Source organism: Sturnus vulgaris, unplaced genomic scaffold (genome assembly GCF_052056855.1).
Source record: "Sturnus vulgaris isolate bStuVul1 unplaced genomic scaffold, bStuVul1.hap1 Scaffold_87, whole genome shotgun sequence".
NCBI classification, from domain to species: Eukaryota; Metazoa; Chordata; class Aves; order Passeriformes; family Sturnidae; genus Sturnus; species Sturnus vulgaris.
The window spans coordinates 1890320-1908574 of NW_028276756.1; the positions used below are offsets into that span (position 1 = coordinate 1890320).

General features: G+C 53.3%; 1 long non-coding RNA gene and 1 other non-coding gene across 2 annotated transcripts; both read left to right on the forward strand.

Annotated features, from left to right (window-relative positions):
• The first annotated feature begins 9670 nt into the window (after positions 1-9670).
• LOC148217293 (small nucleolar RNA SNORD45) lies at positions 9671-9754 on the forward strand. The gene has a single exon (XR_015801112.1). It is a non-coding gene; the product is annotated as a small nucleolar RNA SNORD45 (small nucleolar RNA).
• LOC148217294 (uncharacterized) lies at positions 9673-17584 on the forward strand. Its single transcript, XR_015801091.1, has 2 exons — positions 9673-9985; positions 17365-17584. It is a non-coding gene; the product is annotated as an uncharacterized LOC148217294 (long non-coding RNA).
• Positions 17585-18255: the final 671 nt, after the last annotated feature.

Consider the following 18255-nt stretch of genomic DNA (forward strand, 5'->3'; position numbering starts at 1 on the left):
AAGATGCATTGTGACAAGAGCACATGGGGTAGAATACTAGGTGATTGATGTTAGAATTATTTCCACCATTGCGTGGCAAAAGCTAATAGGCTGAAAAGCATTTCTAAAGTGTTGTAACCAAGAAAACACTTGGGTTTTGATGGCATAGCATGGAGTTTTATTCTCTTATGTTTCACCCTTCAAGGAGACTGATAATGGAAAAAAATCTTTTTTTAAAAAGTGCCTCTCAGTTTCCCCATCTCTGTAGAGCTGGGATTTTTCAACAGTCCTGAGTCCCTGGACATCAGTCCCTGAGAGCGAGCTGAAGGAAAACTTCTCAAGAATTCAGTCATATTCAAACTCCACAGTTTCTTGAGGTTTTAATGGATTCCACTGAGGGATATGACTGAGAAAATGTCCCCAGGTTCCAGTTAGAGCAGAACACTGGAGGCACTGATGATAGAGGGGACAAACAAGGGAAAGGTGTCTGTGATGCTGAGCAAACCTGGATGTGTTTCAGGAATGCAAAGGGCCAAGGGCTGAGCCCCAGCCCCTGGCAAGGCACATCCTGTCCCTCCCTCATTGCTCAGGGCTCTTCCCGGCCCACTGGGCTCTGGGCATGTGCAATGCCAAGGGCAGCACCATGGGGCGGCCCCTGCCAGGCTGCTGAGCAGGGACAAGGAGGCAATGAGGCCCCAGCACAGCAAGGCTCACTTGTCCCCTGCTGGCCTCAGGCCCAGGGCCAGCCTGCATGGCCCAAGTGCTGCAGGAGTTGGCTGTGTCAGGGCCTTTCAGCTGCTGCCCATCCCTGTGCCCTCTGCAGCCCAGGCTGTCCTACGGTGTCCATGCCCTGCGCCTCTGTCCCTGCAGGCTGTCGTCATCCCCCGGCTGCCCCACCTCGCTGGCCCCTTCCTTTGCTGACAGCTCTGCCTCCTGCCTGCCTCTGCCTGCACACACAGAGCCTTGGCCTTGATGTCAAAAGGTTTCAATCAATTTTTACTGTGTTTGGACTTTCATTAGAGAAACGAGGCATTGAGGGACTCTTTTCCTGGCAGGGATGGTTGCAAAAGAAAATGACAGCTGGCTCAAGGGTGCAGTGATAGAAAAAGCAAGGAGTGAACTGGGAACTTGGGGTTGATTTCATGGTAATGGATAAATTGTAATACACATGTAGCAATTGTACATGAACAACATGCTTTTAGCATCACATGTCTATGTAAGGTTTGGTGTTTTCCCCTGCTGGACCTCGGGCCTGAATAAATGATACCCTCTTTAGCACGAAATTAGTGTTAAGGAGTCTTATTCTGATATTTTGGAGATTTTGTGACAGCGGGGCCTCACTGAATCAAGGAATCAACTGTGACACTGTGGAACCTCAAGGACCAAAGGGGCTTTTTGACACTGTGGGAGCTCATGGAACCGAAATCCATTTTGACAGAGTGGGGCCACATGGAACCAAAGGCCCACTGTTATACTGTAGTTCCAAGGAGGCCCTGGTGACACTGTGGAACCTCCTGAAACCATGGGTGCATTGTGACATTGCAGAACTGTTGATGAGTCTATGAAAGCTCATGGAACCAGAAGTTCATTGCAACCAAAATACCATTGTGACACTGAGAAACCTCTTGGCACTGAGGGTCCGTTATTACACTGTGGGGACTCATGAAACCAAACATTCATTGTGACACTGCAGGCCCTCATGGAACAATGGACACTACTATGAAACAGAATCAGAGAATGAATGAGGTTGGTAAAGTCCTTTGAGATTCTCAAGTCCAACCTATGACCTAACATCACCTCATCAACTAAACCATGGCTCTGAGTGCCATATCCAAGGTTGTTTTTTTTAATGCCTCCAGGGATGGTGACTCCAGCACCTCCCTGGGCAGAAGATTCCAGTGCCCAATGACCCTTTCAGTGAAGAATTTTTTCCCGATATCAAAGCTAATCTGTCCTTGGCTCACCTTCAGACTGTGTCCTCTCATTCTGTCAGAGGTTGCCTGGGAGAAGAGACCGACCCCCACCTGACTACAGCCTCTGTTCAGGTGGTTGTAGAGAGTCTCCCTGGAGACCATTGTAGCCATTGGGGCCATTGTAGCATGGCAGGGCCTCATGGAATCAAGGGGAGCACAGTGACAGTGTGGGGCTCCATGGGACAAAGGGGCCATTCTGACACCGTGGAACCAAGGAGAACTTTGTTGCAGTACAAGGCATCATGGTACAAAGGAGACCAGTTTTACAGTTTGAGGCTTTCTGAAACTAAAGGGCCATTGTGGCATTTTGGGGCATTTTGGAAACAAGGGGACCCTAGTGATACTCCTGGACTCAATGGAACTAAGGGGCCATTGTGACACTGTGGGGTCTCATGGAATCAATGGTCTGTTGTGACACTGCAGGGCCTTATGGAATCATGGAGACTATTCTGACACTACAGGTGATGCCTTGGAGTGGCTATCTGGAACAGAGGCTAGACAAGGTTAAGGGAATAAAGTGGGTATTTATTAAAGGCCTTCAATAGATTCACCTTGGACAGTCAAAAGCCTCCCAGAGGCTACACCCAAGATGGACAGGGGTGACAAGTTTTTCAGACAGATTTAAGTTTGGTCTGTTTGCATATCAGGGGTTAATCCTCCAATTACAGCTTCAGATATTGAAGTCATATTCCCCCAGTTTGCTCCCTCTCTCCAATTCACTTTTGTTTATACTTTTCAGAGCCTGAGGCTTTAGGGTGTCCTTGAGTTTCAGGCCTAGAGGAATTGTTTTGTCTATCCTAAATGTAAAGAAAGTTAACTAACACTTTATATGGAGTTTAAAGTTATGCCAAAATGCAGTACAGGTTTTCAAAAATATAGAGGTTAAAATCTTAAGGCATCACAGGCCTCACTGAACCAAGGGGCCACTGTGACACTTTGTGGCCCCATGGAACCACGGAGTCCATTGTGACACTGCAAGGCCTCATGGAAACAAGGGACCATTGTGACACTGTGGAGCCCCAAGGAAACAAGGGAACAGGTAACAGGTCTAGTGGTTTGGCCTGACTGGTCCAACTGACCTTGGCATGTTGAGGTTCTCTTCTCATATGCCCCTGAAACACTGGGGCTCTGGGCTTTCCTTCAAATGGAAAATAATTGTCCTTCTCATTCAATCATACATAGCCAAAATGGGATTTCCCCTCCAAAATTCCCAATATCCAGGGATTGCTCCCAGACAAAAGCTGTGATTTCCAACAAGTCTTGCTGCCCTTGTCTTCCTGAGGGCCAGCTCTCACCCTGCCTTCAAACACTGGGACTCGGTGTATTCCTTCCTATGGAAAAGAACGTTTCTTCCTGCACAGGCACTGATGGTCATATTTGGAACTTTTCCTCCAAAATTCCTATCTGCAAGGAATAAAAGCTGCCAGGACACTGAGGTCTGGTTGGCCTTAGCCTCTGCTGGCCATCTCTATTCTACCCTGAAACACTGGGGCTCTGTGCTTTCCATCCTATGGAAACAAACAAAATCCTTCTCCTGGCACTCATGGCTGAAATTGCAATTCCAGCTCCAAAAGTCCTGGATCCCAAGATTGCTCCTACACAAAAGCTGCCATTGCAGACAGGTCTGGCTGACTTTGGCCTCTCATGACTGCAGTTCATCAGCCCCTGAAACACTGGAGCTCTGTGGTTCCCTTCCTGTGGAGACCATGGGGACACTGTGGGGCCCCATGGAACCATGGAGAGCATTGAGACACTTGGAGGCCTTCTGAAATGAAGGGGCCACTGTGACACTGTGGGACCCCATGGAACCAAAGGGCCATTGTGACCCTGCAGGGCCTCATGGAAGCAAGGGGAGATGGAACAGATCTGCATGGTTTCCCTTCCTGGGGGCCACCCGACAGGTCTGGCTGATCTTGGAATGTTGAGGGTTGCCTTTCATCAGACCCTGGAGCACTGGGTCTTCCCAGGTGCCCAAGGCTGAAATTGGTACTCTCTCTAAAAAATTCCCTTTATGCAAGGGTTCTCCCAGACAAAAGTTGCCAGGACAGGATGGAGAGCTCTGGATGGCCTTTCCCACTGGTGGTCACCTCTCATCTCAAGGAAGGTCTAAGGAAAGTATTTGAACAGGTTTGACTACTGGAATATCAATGATTCTCTCATTCACTGAAAAGCTCAGATGCTCTTCAGATCATATATATATTTTTTTCTCATTGTGGATTATGCACAAAATATTATTTTTCTATATTATTATAATGTATAATTTTAATATTATTTTTATATTAAAATACGATACAATATATTTTAATTTTTAATATTTCATAAGAATAAAAAATATTATTCTTATCACTCTACCAGTGTTATCTGACACAAAACACCTCCTCTACATATGAATGCAGGTCACCTGTAGAAGCAAACACACTAAAGAATCCAGCAGGAATTATTTGCCTCTGCTCCCAGCTGTCACATCTCCTCTGGAGCTGCAGGTGCATCCCCAGCACTTGGCAGGGCTCAAGGGGTCACAAGCTCAGCTCCCACACAGAGACCTTGCAGACCCTGGGGTGCCCCTTTCAGCCTCCCTGCCCAGAGCCTTTCTGCAACCTTCCCCCTGGAGCTGCTGCTTCCCTGCAGCCCCGGCCATGGACAGCAGCAGAACCTGGTGTATCCTGAGCAGCAGGGCCAGCTCAGGGCCCTGTGGGGAGCAGGGGCTGGGCCAGCAGGACAAGCCAGCCAGGCCAGGCAGGACACGCTCAGCTGGGGAAAGGGATGTGCAGGGAGAGGAGCAAGGGAGCGTTTCTGTGTCTGCAGGGACGAATGCAGAGGAAGCTGCTGCTGCTGCAGGCACCAGCTCTGGCCAGGCCCCTCTGTCCCCTGCCAAGGGCTGCTCTCTTGGCCTGGGGAGAGAGAGGGGCTGGCACTGAGCAGGCAGAGGCAGCCTGTGCTGGGCATCTCCTGGAGCCAGGACCAGCAGTTCTGCACTGTCCCTGAGCTCCATTTCCCCTGCCATGGGGAGCTCCAGCCCTGGGGCTGATGTGGAGGCTGAGCTCCCTCTCTGCCCCTCAGCAGCTGCTGAGCCCTTCAAGGGGCCAGGGCTGTGGGGTGAGTGCCCCCAGAGCTGGAGCACCCCAGAGCAGGCACTGCCATGGGGTTCACCCAGAATGGGCTGGGCTGGGTGAGGGCAGGGGAGGTGGGCAGAGCTGGGCAGAAGCTGGGCTAGACTGAGAACTGCCCAGGAGATAAAACCCACTCGTGTCAGCTGAGCTGTGTGACTCTGCAGGGCCAGGACACGTTCCAGCAGGTGTGTGCTGCTGTGCCAGTGCCCTGGCAGGGAACTCAGACAGGCAGGTGCAGCACTGAGGAGCTTGGTCTGTGGCCTTGGTGGCATGGCCAGTGTGAGAAGGTGCCCCAGGGCTTTGAGCATCCCTCCAGCCTCTTCCATCAGCCACTTCCAGACCTGGGTTCTCACCCGTTTCATGGTCTACTTGTTCTGTGCTTATCTCCTTCCTCCTGCCCATTTCAGCACTGCTCTAGGGGCAGCATCAGCCCTGCTGGGGCTCCCTCCTCACCCAGCCCTTGGCAGAGCCCAGAGCAGGGCTCTCTGTGAACCCTGGCACGGGATGTGGGTGCTGGGACTGGACACTGAGGTGTGGAGTGGACACTCTGGTGGGGAACATTTGCCCACCCAAAACACTCCCTGTGCTGTGCCGTGTCTGATGAGGGGATGTGGGGCCTGTGCTGGCCAGGGGGGCTGTGCTGCCCCAGGGACAAATGACAGGCATGAGCCACAGCACAACGACCAGGAGGTGGAAGTGAGGACAAAGTCCAGAGGAGGAATTCAGAAATCTGCCCTGAGCGTGTGTTCATGTGTTTAGGAAAGGCAAAGCTCAGCTGGAGCTGATGGAGGCTGCAGGCAACATCCAGAGCAAAGTCAATTCATTGCTGTGTTGGAATTCAAAATGCAAGGGTCTGTAAGGCAAGGCATAGAACTAAACACAAGTTTAGCTTTAGAATTTAAGATGTAGAAGAAATAAAGGTACTTACAAAGGGAAGAAGAAGTTTTAGAGTGCAGCAATGTAAGTTTGTGTGTTGGGATATAATTGGCTAAGAAAGTTCACTCTGTGGTATGAGTCAGTAAGATGAAATATCTTTGCATTGAATTAGAAACCTAAATATCTCTGTTGACAGTTCTTTATTGGTTAATAAATCCTTAAAAGACCTTGTAACCATAAGTCTTGTGACTTCTAAGCCATGCTGTGACCATTTGTAAGAAAAACTTACCATTTCTGCCTGGATAGAAAATAAAAAAATATAAATCACACTTTCTAAATGAACTGTCCTATCTCTCTGCTTCATTTGCAAGAGCAAAAATCCCCACCAAAAATTACAACAGAAAAACAATACGGCCACACTTTAAAAATATATAATAAAAGCAATGAACACACATTCTGAAAATATAACGTAAAAACAACAAACCAGCACCTGGAGACAATTTCTTTGTCATGTCCCTCAGTGGGACCCATTAGAACTTCAGGAAACTTTGGACTTTGAATATGACTTTGAGTTCTTGAGAGGTTTCTTTTCCTGTTCTAATTCAATCCATCGGAAACCTCCTTCACATTTATCAGTGGGACGCACTAAAAGTAAGAGAAACTTTGGAGTTTGAATCGGACTTGGAATTCTTGAGAGGTTTCTTCAACTCCCTTTCAGGGACTGATTTTCAGGGACTCAGCCCCAACCCCGAGAGGGTCATTAAAGTCCTTGTGCTGTGTCTGTGCTGCTGAGCTGGGCCGGGCTCCTGGCAAAGGCAGCACTGCAGAGAGAGAGCCAATATTTCGAAAATATTATTTGGAGCTCCTTGGCAGCACCAAATGCACACAAGGGCTTATTGGGATCAAGCAAGTCCTGACAAACCATGGCTCTGCCTTGATTTCCCTCTGGTCTGGTGCAGTTCATTGGGAAGGTTTTCAACTCCAGATATGGAGAAATATTTCAAAGAGTTTCTAAGAAATATCCATTCCTATTTTCAAGGGTGTATTTTATTACTGTTCTCTTTAGAGCAGAGGTGATTGCAGCATTCTGTGATTGATGTTGATGCAGGGTCTCTCCTCAGGAGGTCTGGCAAAGAGGAGTTTCCTTTCTTTGTCAGAGCCACTTCCGGGACTACAGCTCCCATGATGCTTCGCAGTTCCCAGAGAGTGCTATTGCAGCCGTGCCTTCATCTCCCATCATGCACTGCGCCCCACCGAGAGACATTGTAGCTGCACCTACAACTCCCATGATGCTCCACGGCTCTATCAAACCATATTATACCTGTGCCTACAACTCCCATCATCCCCTGCACCCCAGAGAGCCCCGTTAGAGCCCCCCAAGAGCCCGCTTGGACCCCGAATGGCCCCAGATTCCCCTCCCTGACCTCCAAGTGCCCTCCTGGACCCCCAAGAGCTCCCCCAGGCCCTGAAGTGTCCATCACAATCTCTCAGTGCTCCTCCTAGTGCCCACTCAGGTCTCCCAAGTTTCTTCCGGACTCTCAAGTTCTGTCTAAAATCCCTGCCTAGACTGAAAACTGCCTCAAATGTACCCCAGAAATGTCTCCATGAATCCCAAATGGGTACCTTTTTTAAGGTCTGAGAAAAATGATTAAAAATATGACAATGGTACTAAAATAGGAGAAATAATCATAAAGCTGGAGAAATACTTAGCCAGTAGTGGTCAATTATTAATGAAGGGAATTGTGTTACTTAGAACCAATGACCAAAAAAAATTTTGGTTGCCAAAAATGTATGGATTTTTTTACATAAATAGAAAATTAAGGTGTGATAAATGTGATCCGTACTAATTAATTTGTAACTATATTAGCAAAATTGTATTTAGATCAATAGAAGACAATTGTTACAGAGTGAGGCGGGACATGGGTGAGACAGGACACAGGACATCTTCCAGATGTTGGGAGTCGAAGAAGAAGGTTGGAAAAAAGTCAAACAAGAATAGTAGAAGGACATAGGTCTGACAAGCAGCATCTAGAAATAGAAAGTTTTGACCTTGAAATGGGCCAAAATGGGATGATTCCAAGCATGGGACTCAATTAAAGTCTTGTTATGGAAAACATCTGCTCAGTCACACAGTGCACCTGAGCTACCTGCAGGTCACACCTCGGTCACTGATGAAGACGATGAGCCTTCATCGGAAATAAGACCCTCAAAAGGATGAGAGACCCCCTAACCCATTATAGAGCATGCACCGTACACACAGTGACGGAGATTTTAGGAATAGAAGGTAGGAGGAGTTTTCTAGAACCTTCTGTAGCCTACAGTATATAAGTGGGATTGTTAGCCTGGATGCTTTGGTACGTGAGGAATGGGAGCCACTCCCTGTACCCCCGGTCAGTTTTGCTTATGCTTTATACGAACCTCAATGATACTGAATTACTTACTGCCAAATTTTGTATATTCTCAAATATATGCTCTTTGATTGTATTCATCTCCAATACTTTAATTGTCATCTCCAATACTTTGATTGTATTCATTTTTGTTACAATTTAAAAATCTACTATTAAATTTAATCTTGTTGCTTGATAAATTGGAAAAATAGAACATCATTCATAACACCAGGTAAGCAGTGGTGGTCGAATAAACGTCCTTATCCCAATTCACAAACTCTCCGGAGACAGTCAGTCTCACAGATAACCGTCTGGTCCTTGTAGATAACCACCAGTGAAATCTGGAAGTCTGCTCCTTGAGATTGGCAGCACTGATCAAACAAAGGCAGGAAGGGCTATCGGGAAGACTGATATTGCAAGCTGGTAGTCCATGCAGCTTACTTGGAAAACATAACATAGCATAATATAACAAGGTGATTTTAAACAGAACTATTTAATCATATCATTTCTTTTATCTAGTGTCCATGCTTCACTTCAGAGCTTAGTATTCTGGTTTATACAAGCCCCAATGCTTTTGTGATTAACACGGATCTTTTATCGATGGTCCCAGGATGGAGGCAGAGGGGATGGAGCCGGCTGGGGTGGAGAAGGATGCCCCGAGAGTGGAGGGGGATGGGGATGGAGGCGGGGGAGATGAGGGTGGATCCAGGGCAAGGCGGGCACGGCCCGGGAGCGGATCCTGGCGGCGGCTCCTCCTCCCGGGGCAGCGCGGGCGGATGATCCTGGGGAGCGGCCGCGGGGTGCGGGACGGGACCGGGAGAACGGGGGGATAGCGGGGAACGGGGGGGATAGCGGGGAACGGGGGGATAGCGGGGAACGGGGGGATAGCGGGGAACGGGGGGGATAGCGGGGATTGGGGGGGATAGCGGGGATTGGGGGGATAGCGGGGAACGGGGGGGATAGCGGGGATTGGGGGGATAGCGGGGAACGGGGGGGATAGCGGGGATTGGGGGGGATAGCGGGGATTGGGGGGGATAGCGGGGAACGGGGGGGATAGCGGGGATTGGGGGGGATAGCGGGGATTGGGGGGATAGCGGGGAACGGGGGGATAGCGGGGATTGGGGGGATAGCGGGGAACGGGGGGGATAGCGGGGAACGGGGTGGATAGCGGGGATTGGGGGGGATAGCGGGGATTGGGGGGATAGCGGGGAACGGGGGGGATAGCGGGGAACGGGGGGGATAGCGGGGAACGGGGGGATAGCGGGGAACGGGGGGATCCTCTGTGTGGGTGCCGGTGCCGGGGCTGTGGAAGGAAGGGGAGGAGGAGGAGGAGGAGGCACTGGCCGGCCCGGGATGAGCGCTGGCATGTATTATCTGAGGCGAGCTGATGTCTCTCACCGCTTTAGCTCTAGAATTACTCTGAGGCCCGGCCATCCCTCCCTCCCTCCCTCCCTCCCTCCCTCCGGCAGCGCAGCTTTTGCCCGCGGTGCCATCGAGTCCCCGGGCCGGGCTCTGAGCCCGGAGCTCTGCTCAGGCCGGCCCTAAAGCCGCAATGTTTTGTGCTTCCCGCAGGTGTGTGGTTAAAGCCGGGACATTCCAGGCCCGGTGCCTGATGCAGCGTTTTGGAGAGTGCCCAGAGCTGCAGGTGCCAGTGGCACAGGTGAGGTTTGGGGTGACCCAGGCGCTCCCAAGGCTTTGGATGTGCAGCCCCTGGGAAGGCTCCCTGTGCCTGTGCTGGGCTCCTGTCAGCTCCCCAGGCATGGGTTTGTGGGCAGGGAAAGGAAAGGAGCCAGGGCCTCGTGTTCATCTGGGTCCTTTTGTATCTAAAGTCCAGATTTGGCTTCTGCTGCTCTATTTTCTACTGCAATTTAAACATTCTGTTTTTAATAAAACTATTTTTGGTGTCGTTTTCGTGTCCCTGGAGACACAATGGTCATCGTGTGGGGAGGAGGGAGAGCTCAGGAAGGAGAAAGGATGGGGGAAAGGTGCTTGTAATTTTACTTCTCAATGTCCTCTGATTTTTTGGGCAATAACTTCAGGTCGTTCTCCTCCATGGAGTGTGTTTGGCCAGTGATCAGGGCGAGGTTTCTCCCCGTTCTTATCCCAGGGCAGGAGCCTTTCAGCGTGGGCTCTGTGCCACTGGGTGGCCTCGTGGTTTTCTGTCTCTTGTGATCGCTGTGTGCATCTCCAGGGAGGCAAACGAGGCCATGCTGAGCCTCGAGATGCAAAATGTTCCCATTTGCCAGGGAAATGTTCGTGTTGGCCAGGCTGGGAACATCTCAGCATGTCCAGGGCCGGTGAGGGATGGGGTCCAGCACTCCAAGTGACGCTGGGACCAGAACCACAAGGACCATTTGGAGCCACACTTGACCCTGGGGATGACCTTGACCTCAGCCTGACGCTGCTTCACCCCAGGACAGGAGAGCCACCATCAGCTTTTATTACCCACCCATAAAAGCTTCACCTTTGAACCTCCCCAAATCCCATCTGGGACCCCCCCAGGGGACCCCCCCAAACTCTGGGACCCCCCTCCAGCCCCCTCAGCCACGCTGTGGCCGCAGCTTCATCTCAGTGAAGGGGATGGAGACGTTGAAGCCTTTCCAGGGGAACCAGTGGATGCCCTGTGGGGGAGCTGGGGGGTCAGAACCCTTGGAGAGTTCCAGAGACCCCCATAAATCCCCATAGAGACCCCACAGTCGCTCCCCAGATTCCTATGGGCACTCATGGACCCTTAGGGATCCCCATAGACACCCCAGAGACCACAGAGATCCCCACAGGCCCTACAGGACCACACAGGCCCTATAGATCCCACAGACCCTTTTTCCACAGGGCCCTATGGAACCCTATGGACTCCCACAGACCCCTATGGACCCTCAGAGAACCCCATGGACCCTCCCAAAGATTCCCTCATACACCCCCAGACCCCTCCATAGTCCTATAGCCCACCCTAGACCTCCCCTAGCCCCCTTAAAATACCCAAAGCCCCTTGCAAAGCCCCCCAGATCCCCTCCAGACTCCCCCAAAATCCCCTCCAGACTCCCCCAAAATCTCCTCCAGACTCCCCCAGATCCCCTCCAGACTCCCCCACATCTCCTCCAGACTCCCCCACATCTCCTCCAGACCCCACAAATACCCCCCATATTTCCCCATACCCCCTTAAATCCCCCCAGACACCCCCAATCCCCCACCCCGTGCACCCCCCCGGCCCAGGTGGGTACCTGGTGGTCCCGGGGATCCCGTAGAGCCCGTTCAGGTTGGCACAGTGGCAGTTTCGGTACCACCAGGCTCCCCCGGAGGCCGCGGGGTGGGGGGGGTCGGCCCGAGGGGTCCCGAGGGTCCCGGGAGTCCCGGTCCCGTGTGGAGAAGGGGCTGCCCGAGTGGTAGGAGAGGGCATCTCCTGTGGGGGGACATGTCAGGGACCCCCAAACTCAGCAGGAGCCACCAAAACCCACCCGAAACCCCAATACCCCCAGGGACCCCAAAACCCACCAGGGACCCCACAGACCCCTGTCAGCCAGTGAACCCCAAACCCCCAAGGATCCCAAATGCCATCAGGACCCCACAGAATTCCCCAAATACCCCAGGGACCCCAAAACCCACCAGGAGCCACCAAAACCTACCTGAAACAGCCAGGGATCCCAAAACCACCAGGAACCCCGAAACCTACCAGAGATTCTCAAAACCCATCAGGGACCCCAAAACCCACCAGGGACCCCACAGACCCCTGTCAGCCAGTGAACCCCCAAACCCCCAAGGATCCCAAATCCCAGCAGGACCTCACAAAACTCCCCAACACCCCAGGGACCCCCAAACCCACCAGGAACCACCAAAACTCAGCAGAAACCCCAAAATACCCCAAGGACCCCGAAACTTATCAGACACCCCCAAATCCACCAGAAACCCCAAAACCACCAGGGACCCCAAAACCCACCAGGGACCCCACAGTCCTCTGCCATCCAGTGAACCCCCGAACCCCCCATGGATCCCAAATCCCATCAGGACTCCCAAAAATTCCACCCCAAACCCCCCCGGAACCCCCCCCGGCCCCGGCGGTGCCGCTGAACGCTCCCACGCGGAGCCGGTACCGCTCCTGGGCGCTGCCCACGGCCAAGTCGCGATAGATCGCCAAGGCCGAGTCGCGACCGGCCCGCAGCTCCACGCGCAGCTCCGTGGGGGTCGCGGCCGTCGGCTCGTGCAGCGCCTCGTTCCCTGCACCCCAAAAATCCTCCGGTACCCCCAGGATTCCTGCGGGGTCCCCTCGAGATCCCCCGTCCCACCCCCAATGCTCTCCCTGAAATATTGGGGACCCCCAAACTGCTGGGGACCCCAAAAGTGCCCCATGAACTCCTGGAGACCCCCCAAATCCTTCCCGGACCCCAAAACCGGATCTGAATATTTGGGGGAGACCCCAAACTCCTGGAGACCCCAAAAGTGAACTCCTGGAGACCCCCCAAATCCTTCCCGGACCCCAAAACCGGATCTGAATGTTTGGGGACCCCAGAAGTGTCCCCTGATCTCCTGGAGACCCCCCAAATCCTTCCCGGACCCCAAAACCAGATCTGAATATTTGGGGGGACCCCCCTGGATCCTACGAGTTCCCCTCTCGGGCCCCTGGGGATCCCCCAAATTTTGGGGTCCCACCGAGTACCCCCTGCTGCCGCCCCAGGCTCTCCTCAAAGTTCCCCCAAACCCTGGCAGTGCCTCCCAGTCGCCCCAGATATTTTTATAGGTCCCCCCCAAAATCCCCAGGGCCCCCCAAAATCCCCAGGGCCCCCCCGGCCGAGCCAGAATTCGCCGCTGACATTGCCGAAGCCGCGGGCGTACGAGTCCCACCCCCTCCAAAACCCCAAAACCCCTCTGATCCCCCAAACCCCAATTTCCATCCCATAAACCCTAGAGAACCCCTCCAGTCCCTCCCAGTGCCCCCCAGTCCCCTCCCAGTGCCTTTCCAGCACCCCTCAACCTCTCCAATGCCCTCCAACACCCCCTGCGGGACCCCCCCAATTACCCCAAACCCCCTCATTTCCCCCCCATAATCCCTGCAGAGCCCCCCACCCCCTCCCAGTATCCCAAAGTTCCCTCTCAGTGCCCCCCAGCACCCCTCAACCTCCCCAACACCCCCTGCAGGACCCCCAAGTGCCCCCAAACCCCCTCAGGACGCCCCAGTTGCCCCCACACCTCCAAATTTCCGCCCCAAAAACGCCATAAATCCTCCTCTAAACCCCTGTAGGACCCCCCAGCATTGCTCCCAGTGCTCCCAGTGCTCCCAGTCGCACCAGGCAGCCGCCGCCGTCCGTGTCCATGTCACAGAAGACGCGGAGGGGCCGGGCCGGGTCCCCCCCGAGGAAGATGAGGGTGTCCCGGGAGGGTCCCGGCCCGTTCCGCTGCTCCTCGGCGCAGTCCCGGGGATGGGGGTGCGGGAGTGGGGCTGGGGGGAGCATTGGGGTCACCTCAGACACCCCAAAAAGTTTCTGGGAATTCAGGGGTGGCCCCTCCCCAAAATGACACAGGCACCCCCCAATGCCTCCATTCGAAATTTGGGGGTCTGGGTGACACCCCCAGGATCTGAGACCCCCTCAGATGATCCAGGGCTGGAGCTGTCCCCCCAAAAGACACAGATCTCCCAAAAAAGCACCCAGGGGTACAGCTGTCCCCCCTCAAAGGACACAGACCCCCCAAAAAAGGGCCCCAAATAACCCCCAAATGACTCCCAAAATCCCAAATAACCCCCAGAAACCCCAAATAACCCCCAAACCCCCAAAATAACCCTCAAATCACTCCCTAAACCCCAAATATCCCCCAAATAACCCCAAATAATCCCCAATTAACCCCCCAAACCACCCCAAAAACCCAAATAACCCCAAATAACCCCCAAATACCCCCCAGTTCCCCCAATAACCCTACCCCCATTTTTGGGGGGTCCAGGTGCCCCTCCCTCCCCCATAGCTCCCCCCACTCACGAGTGTCAAAGGAGGCCTCCAGGGGGGCACTTTTGGGGTGTCCCCCTCGGCCCCACAGCCGCACCCCATAGCGCCCCGCGGGCTCCAGCCCCCAGAGCTGCTGCGATGTCGCCTCGGGGGGCAGCCACAGGGTCTGGGGGGCACGGGGGGTTTTGGGGTACCCCAATGGGGACAGCGGGGTCCCCAGGGGGGGTATTGGGGTCTCAAAGGCATTATTGGGGTCCCCCAAAGCTGTATTGGGGTGCCATTACCCAAGCAGGGTAATGGGATACCCCGAGGTGTTATTGGGGTTCCCAGGGGGGTATTGGGGTCCCCCAGAGCTGTATTGGGGTTCCCAGAGGGTCACTGGGGTCCCCCAAGGAGATATTGGGGTGCCATTACCAAAGGAGTGTAATGGGATACCCCGAGGTGTTACTGGGGTCCCAAGCAGATATTGGGGGACACCCGGGGGTTTTTAGGTTCCTTTTGGGGGGTCGTTACCTGCTGGGGCCCCCCGGGGGGGCCGTACTCCAGCTCGTAGCCATCGGGGGGGCCCGGGGGGGTCCCAGTGCAGCCGGGCACTGCGGGGTCACAGCGAGCCCACCCACAGGGTCCCTGGGCCACCTGGGGAAGGACACACTGCTGACATCTACAGCAGCCCCAAATCCCCTTCTGATACCCCAAAAATCACTGTGGTCACCCCAAACCCCCCACCCTCACACCCCAAACCCTCCCATGGGCCCCCCAGCCCTGCCCTCACACCGTGTCCGATGGACATGGCCCAACTCCCCCAAATTTTCCCCCAAAGACCCCCCCAGTCACCCTCTGCCCCCAGTTTCCCCCAATGCCTGCCAGACCTGTTCCCTCCAGGACCTCCCAGTCCCCCGAGTTCTTCCCAGTTTCCCCCAGTCCTCTCCAGTCCCCAACTCCACCCCAATTCCCCCCTGACTCAGTTTCCCCTCATTCTCCAATTTCCCCCCCATTCCCAGTTCACCTCGATCTCCACCAGTCCCTTCAGTCCCCAGTTCCCTCCAGTTCCTCCCAGTCACCCCCAGCCCTCAGAGCCCTCAGTTGCCATCAGTTCACCCCAGTCTCCTGTTTCCCCCAGTTCTCCAAACCTCCCAGTTATCCCCAGTTCCTCCAGTTCCCCCAGTCCCCAGTTCCCTCCAGTTCCTCACAGGCCCAGTTCCCCCAGTTTCCCAAACCCCCCAGTTGTCCCAAGTTGTCCCCAATTCCTCCAGTTCCCCCAGTTCTCCTGCCAGTTGCTCCCAGTGCTACATTGCCCCTAATCTCCAGTTTCCCCCAGTCCTCTGGCTACCCCCAGCTCCCAGTTTTGCCCAGTTCTCCCAAGTACCCTCAGCCCCAGTTGCTCCCAGTCCCCCTCTAATCCCACTGTTCTCCCTGGTCCCTGAGCTGTCCCAATCCCCCCAAACTGTTCCCAGTCACCCCAATAACGAATCCCTCATATTCCTCCCGTTTCCCCAAGTCCCTCCCAGTTCACCCCCAGTACCCCCCAAATCCTCCCCAGTGCCCAGTTTCCCCCAGTCTTTGCCAGTCCTCAGCTCCACCCCAGTTTGCCCCAGTTTGCCCCAGTTCCACGCAGTTTCACCCAGGCCCCACATGACCCCAGACCCCATTTCCAACCTGTCCCCCTTAGCTTTTCCCAGTTCCTCCCAGTCCCCAGGTGATCAGAGTCCCTCCAGGAGTTACACTCCCCCAAATCTCCACTCCCCTCCAATCCCTGCTCTCGCTTTCCCCTGAATCCCCAAGTCCTCAGTGCCCTCCGAGCTGCCCCTGGGCCCCACTCCCAGCCCTGTCCCCACTCCAGCTCCATTCCCAGAGGGGTCCTGGGGGAATCCCCGCAGCCCCTCACCAGTGGTGGCCTCACTGGAGACGTGGTCGCTCCTTTTGCCTCCCCTCAGCCCATAGAGGTGGAAGCGGTACCGGCGGGACGGGGACAGCCCCGGCCCCGTCACCGAGCGGGACTCGCCATCGATGGGCATGGCCTGGGGCTGGCCCTGGGCATCCCGGTACTGCAGCACAAAGGAGTCAAAGGAGCCCTTGGGGACGCTCCACTGCAGCCCCACAGAGCCTGGGGTAATGCTGGAGACCCTCAGCTCCTCCAGCACCGGCTGTGCCCGAGCGGCCTCAGATGGGGGGTGGGCTCTGTTTTGGGGTCTTCTGAGGGTCAGGGCAGCTCGTCTGGCATGGCTGCAGCTGTGATGGAGAGGGAATAGTGATGGGCCTGGGCAACTGCTTGTCCATCAACAAGTCCATCTATCATCCACCCAATCATCCATCCATCCGTCATCCATCACTTCCATCCATCCATCATCCATCCATCCATCATCCATCCATCCATCCATCCATCCATCCATCCATCCATCCATCATCCATCATCCATCCATCCATCCATCCATCCATCCATCCATCATCCATCCACTCATCCATCCAATCCATATCCATCCATTCCTTCAATCATGTGTCTTTCCATGAAACTTTTGGTTCAACTGCATCTTTTACTTCTCCATCCATTGCATCATCCAACCATCAAATGACTGATCTGATTCTCAAAACCACTGATAAACTGCCCCAAACCCATCATCCATCCATCCATCCATCCATCCATCCATCCATCCATCCATCATCCATCCATCCATCCATCCATCCATCCATCCATCCATGCATCACTCCATCCTCCATCCACTGCCATTCCATTGTCCATCCATCATCCATTGTTCATCCATCTTCCATCACCCATCATCATCATCCATCCATCTGTCTTGGGGTGACTGTATGATGCCTGTATCCCCAAATCGTCTGTTCTGTTGGTGTTGAATATTAAATTCTGCAACTTTAAGACTGGTTCCAGGAGTGAAGGGGGGAAAGAAGAAGTGCAGAGTTTGTTATCAGCACTGGCTCCCCCACATTCCTGCTCACAGACTGTGTTGTCTGCAGTGGACAGAGAGAGAGAGAGCTCTCCTTTGCTCTTGGTTAGTTTTTTGGCTAGCTGAGGCAGAGAAACTCACCGGATTGGTTTTTTTTTTCCTTTTTATTTTTTCCTGGAACTGTTTGAACCTGCTCTGGACTGAAAACCCAGAAGAGCACCGGGAGCTCACACCTGTGGCCCACCAGGCCTGGCCTGGGCATTCCCCAGCACAGGAGGGACTGAGAACAGACTGAGTGAGCTGGGCAGCCACGGAAAGAACTCTTCTAAATCTGTCATCTCCTCGGAACGGCGAGAGGTTTTGCTGTTTGATATTGTTCATTGTTGTGCTGGGAGGTGTGTTGCCTGTTGAATAAACAGTTTTCTTTTTTTCTACTTCTCTCCAATTTTTTTTTCCATTTTCCTAGAGGGACCTCATTTAGAGGTTTCCTCCCAGATTTGTACTAAACCAGGACAGGGAGAAATGAAACAAAATTTTGGGCTTTTTCCCACCAAAAATTGGGACTTTTCAGCCCTGAAATTGGCACTTTTAACCCAAAACTTTTTGGACATCAGGTCTACACATTACAATGAATTGAGGTTTTCTTGGAAGTCTTTAAAATCAATGGAGATTTTTAGGGACACCAGGTCTAGCCAAATAAATGCAACAGGGATTTAGGGACACCAGGTCTACCCTACTGAAGTGAAAAAGGGTTTTGGAACACCAAGTCTATCCATTACAGTCAATGGGCATTTTGCAGAAATTTGGGGCTAAAATGGGGAAATTTGGGTACATTTGAGGGAAATATTGGGCTGAATTCTGGGAATTTCTGCTTAAGGATTGCAGTGCTGACACTCTGGAAGTCTTGGATAAATTCCTGGAAACCAATCCGGAATCCCTGATCCAATACCTGTGGCCTGGGGTGGAGCTGTTGCCTCCATATAAGCCAAAAAATCTGTTTTCAGCCCAAAGTGTGGGAATTCTGAGTCTAAAAGTGGGATTTTTACCCCAAGAATTTTGAGACATCGGGTTTACACACTGGAATCAATGGGGATTTAAGGACA